Genomic DNA, 5,428 nt, shown 5'->3' with positions numbered 1-5,428 from the left:
GCACCAGGGGTGGGTGGGGCTCGTGCACCAGGGGTGGGTGGAACTGGCGCACCAGGGGTGGGTGGGGCTGGTGCACCAGGGGTGGGTGGGGCTGGCGCACCAGGGGTAGACACAGGGGTAGATGGAGTTGATGCACCAACTGGTGCACAGAGCTGTGGTTAAGGAAGATATTAGCATTTGGGAAAGTGACATGAAGGGTATGTGGGAACTCTCTGTAGTATCTTTGCAATTTTTCTAGAAATCTAAAATTATTCCAAAATTAAAAGGTTATTTTTAAAAAATCTTCTCTTGATTCCACACCTCTCCCATTTTCTTCTTGTTTTGCTTCTTATTTATCAAATTTTCCCCCAAGGAACTGTCTGCACTCATTGTCTCTGGTTCCCTCCTCAGTCTTCTGCCAGCCCACACTCCTCATGTTTCCCCAGAACTGCTCCTGTCAAGGCCTCCCGCGGCCTCCATGCTGCTGAATCCGACGGCCCATTCTCGGCGCTGCACTTTCTTGGCCTCTCAGCAGGATTGTTATCAACCCCCTCAAAGGTTTCCTCAGCTTGGCTTGGAGATGCTGCCGTCTCTTGGCTCTCCTGGTATCTCACGGAGTCTCCTTTTTCATCTTCCTGCATTTTCTTTCTCTCTCCAACCTCCGCCTGAGGCATAGGGCCCCCGTCTTTGGACGATCTGCACTGGCTCCCCAGCTGACCTTATCCAGCTCCATGACTTTGTATACCAACTACAACCTGGCTGCTTCCAAGTCCAAGTCCGCAGCCCCTGGTTCACCCGGCAGCCACTGACTACTCAGCGCCTCCACTTAGATGCACAAGAGGGTTTTCACACCGAGCGCGTCCAAAACCTTGCGCTCAAATCCTCACCAACTTTCCCATGACAGTAAACGGCGACTCTCTCTTTCCAGTTGCTCTGGCCAGAAACCTTGAATTCATCTTTAACCTCTATTTCTCACACCTCCAGTCGATCAGCAAATCTAACACATCCAAGACCTGACCACATCTCCCTGCTCCACTGCAGCTGCCCCACCCAAGTGCAGTCGCCTCTCGCCTGAATGAGTTCCCTTACCTCCTCCCGGGGATCCCTGCTCTGCCCTCCCCTCGTCCCCACCCTACTCAGTCTGTTCTCAAAACAGCAGCCAGAGGCCCCTTTGCAGAAACGTCAGCTAAAGTCATCCTCACCCCTTGTGACTTCCCCTGGCATTCACATGGAGAGTCGAAGTCCTTACAGTGGCCATCAAGGTTCCCTGGGACCTGGCCTTACCCCCCACCCCACTTCTCCCCCACCACTCTGCTGCAGCCACAGACGTGCCAAGCACATTCCCATCTCAGGGCCTTTGCACATGCTGTTCCCCTACACCATCACTTTCCTCGAGTTTCTGTTCACAGATCCCCTCCCAGTGAGGGCTTTGCTGACCACCTTTCATAACAGAGTAAAGCCCTCATTCTTCCCCCCTCAGGCTTCTGCAGCGCTCATTCTGCGATGCGCTGTCTGCCTGCTCTGTAAGCTGACTGTCTGTCTCTCTGACCAGATGTGGAGTCTAGAAGACAGAAATTTGATTTTGTTTCCCTCTAGATCCTGACAGGCTATAACAGGGCTTGGTGTCGGAGAGATTTTTTGTTAAGTCAACTTTCATGACTTGAGCTGGGAAAAGAATCCCTTGCTGGGCTGAACGATGCCTGAAACATTCTCTGCCCTTTCTGGAAGGCCCTTCCTGTGGCAGCCAGGGCTGTGGCCACCTGGCCAGCCGGGCTTTGAGCGTCATTGTCTCCATGTCACCCCCTGGGTGCCTGTGACCAAGCGTGGGTGCCCACTGGGGGACATGAGAGTGTGTGGAGCATGCTGGAGGCTGCAAGGCCCAGGTGTCCCCAGGGCTGCTGGCTAAGCGACTTGTCTTCCCTCAAAGGTTCACCGTGACCTCCCAGGGTGAAAGTGGGGCTGGGGGGGGACCCCTGGAATGGGAGTCCAGGAGGCTCCCGCCTTCTCCCTCCTCCTCTCTCTCTCGCCCATGCAGCCCTCCTCTGGCTGGCTGCAAACTCTGGCTGGGTCAGGTGTTGAGGGAGGGGGGTCTGAGCACCGGGAGGGGCCCAGCCCAGGCCAGGGGGAGCTGCAGGACCTGTCAGCTGAAGCAAGGCCACTGCCCCCGTCCCCTCCTCTGGCTGATGGGCTAGAGGAGGGGAGGGGCAGCCGAGGCTACCTGTCAGGTGTGTGTCCCTCTCTCTGTCCGCTCCCTCTTGCTCCACGTCGTCTCTCACTCTGCTTTCCCCGGCTGCCTCCTTACCTTTCTTCTGGTCTGTTTCTACTTTTCTCTGTGTCTCTGAGTCTGTCTCCCTTTCTCTGTGTCCTTGTCTCTGTGTCCCCTCTGTGGGACTCTTTCTCTCTTGTACCTCCGTTTTCTGCCTTTTTTCTCTTCTCCCTCTGCTGCTGTGTCTCTCACTCCCTCTCCCCTCCTCTCCTCCTTCAGCCTTGCTCGCTGCTCGTCTCTGCCTGCCCGGCCTGCCTTCGCTGCCTCCCTCTCTCCCCGCCGGCCTCCCCATCATCTCTTCCTCGCCGGCCTCGTCTGTCTCCCGTCACCCTGTCTGTCTCTCCCTCCGCTTTCCGGGAAGGCAGCGTGATTTACGAGCTGCGGACAGGGCCAGCTGCGGGTGCGGGAGGCCCTGATTACAGTTTCCCGGAGGAAGCTGCCTGCTCGGGGATGGCAGGGTGACAGCGTTTACACAGAGCAGCCCGGGCTTGGAGCGGGGCTGTCAGCCCCAGACGGATGGAGTGCCGGAGAAGGCCCATTACTTCATTCACACCTCTGCGGGCAAACAATAAAACACTTACACACGGCCTTGACACAGGGCGGGTGGACCTCCCCCCAGAACATTCCCAGCCTGGCCCAGGGGCTGAGCCTCTCTGATGGGAAAGAGTGTGGGCAGGGGGGCAGGGGTGGTCCCGGGGGAGGCCTACCAGGCTCAAGCCCCAGAGAAAGCCCCAGAGCTGGCTGTGAGCCCAGGCTTTGGTGCTGCCAGCCACTTCTCGAAGGGCCTCAGTTTCCTCATCTGTGAAATGGGGTGTTAGGCTCACACTGGAGAAACAAGTGAAAAAAGTGCTGAACAAAGCGCAGTGTTATTATCAACATGAATTAACAGTCACATTCAGATCACTGGCTGGGCGCGGTGGCTCGCCTATAATCCCAGCACTTTGGGAGGCTGAGCCTGGTGGATCACGAGGTCAGGAGTTCGAGACCAGCCTGACTAACATGGTGAAACCTTGTCTCTACTAGATCACCATCCTGGGTGGAAAGAGAAGCACGCAGGATTTGAAACCTGGCCCTGTGAAAGAAGGTATCCAAGAGCTTGGGCTGCCACCCAAGGCTGCCACTGAACAGGCAGAAAACTGTGAGGTTGGCAAAGTCACCCCCTTTCTAGCCTGTTTTCTGGGGACCCCTTCACCCAGGCACACGATTCTGGGATCTTTATTCACAGGGGGTGAAAGTGACTATGAACAGCTAGCCAGGTGAGATGGCTCACACCTGTAATCCCAGCCTTTTGAGAGGCCGTGTCGGGCTGATCACCTGAGGTCAGGAGTTCGAGACCAGCCTGGCCAACATGGCGAAACCCCATCTCTACTAAAAATACAAAAAATTAGCCAGGTGTGGTGGCACATTTCTGTCATCCCAGCTACTGAGGGGACTGAGGCAGGAGAATCACTAGAACCAAGGAAGGGGGCAGTGAGCCAAGACTGCGCCACTGCACTCCAGCCTGGGCAACGAGAGCTGTCTCAGAAAACAAAAACAGCTATCACGTGCAGCATCACCTCCTGCCCCAGCTATGATAACACCTGTGGGAAGGTGCCTTTTACCCAGGAACCCAGCTTTTAATTCAGGGAATGCTGCCCCAGTGGCAGAATTTCAGGTACCATCAGGATACAGAGAAAGGACTGAGACTGGGCTGAGGCTGGATTCACTGACTTGTAACTGACCCCACATTTCTAGAAAACGGAACTAGAGTGGAAACATCAGTCGTGGCACACTCACGGCCCGAGGGCCATGAACCACAAGTGCTACCCCCATTTGCTACGCCCCTTCCATGTACCAGGCACAGGCCACACCCTTTCCACTCCTTGCCTCATTGGGACCCTGCAAAGTGTGTGTTGTGTCCACATTGCACAGCTGAGGAAACCAAGGCTCAGAGAGATTAAGCAGCTGGCTCAGGCAGCTTGTACACAATGCAACTCAGGCCGGAATCCGGCTCTGAAGCTGCGTTCCTCCCCCAGACATGGGAGAGCCAGGGCTGGGCTCTGAAGCCACAGTGCCTGCGTCCCAGTGCTGGTTTCTTGACTTTCCAGCTGTGTGACTTTGGGCAAGTAGCTCAACCTCTCCTGGGCTCTATCTCCCCATCCGGACTCTGGGCAGAATGATGCTGAGGATCTTCAAGGATGGTTGTGAGGATGAACTGAGGTGATGCATGGAAAGTGCTGGGAATAGCACCTGGTACACAGAGCATGCATCTAGTCAATTCCAGGCCACGAGTAGGGCCCAGAGCCTCTATCCACATCCACAGGTCACAGGCCAGCCCTGCTTCCTGCCCCTCCCTGCCCACCCTGCCCATCCCTTGCCCCTCAGCTCCACTGTTTGTCACGGGTGTCTGTTTATCACGGATCCTCTCAGGGGCAAGGCTGGAGGCTGAGGCTACACGTGACAGCTGTTAACACAAGGGGCTGATCACAGATTACTTAACTTAGAATAAAATCCACCCATACCCCAACTAAAGCCTGCACAACCCTCCTGGGGAGGGAGACTGAGGGGAGCAAAAGCCAGCCGGCCAGTGTGTTCCTCTGTTTTTCTTTACGCTGAACCAACTAACTGCTGTCATCATGCACCCGGCTTGTGGTCAAGAGGTGAGAGGCCTGGGTTTGAATTAGGCCCCACTGGTTACTGGGTTTGTATATTACCCAATTCCCCTCTTTTCTTGGAGCCTCAGTTTCCCCATCTGCAAAAGAGAACTGATGCTGTCTACAGCGAAGGTGTGTGGAAGGATTAAAGGAGTGTGGTCATTAATCTAATGAGTATCTATTGGGCACCCACCATGCTCCAGGCTTTGTTCCAGACACTGGGGACCTGTGACAAACCAGACAATGTTTGTTCCCGAAGAGCTCACACTGTGGTGGGGGGTTTCAGGTTGTGGGAAGGGCTAAGGAGAAGACCAAACAACGAGGTGGGATGTCGGAGGCTGGGGAGGACATCTGTGGCCAGGGTGAGTGGGTAGGGGGAGCCGGCTCTCTGCCAAGCCACTTCACTTTTCCTACCTAGACTGTGAAGGTCCCATTCCCCCAGGGTGAGCAGGCCGCCTCCCTCAATGCTGCTTTCTGGGGCTCTCCTGTCTCCACGCTCACAGGGGTTCTCACCAGACCCCTGGGCAAAGAGGCCACGGGGAAAGCAGCC

Source organism: Sapajus apella, unplaced genomic scaffold (assembly GCF_009761245.1).
Source record: "Sapajus apella isolate SASKATOON/1434 unplaced genomic scaffold, GSC_monkey_1.0 scaffold43, whole genome shotgun sequence".
NCBI classification, from domain to species: Eukaryota; Metazoa; Chordata; class Mammalia; order Primates; family Cebidae; genus Sapajus; species Sapajus apella.
The sequence above is the reverse complement of the archived record's forward strand: the minus strand, read 5'-3'. Positions refer to the sequence as shown.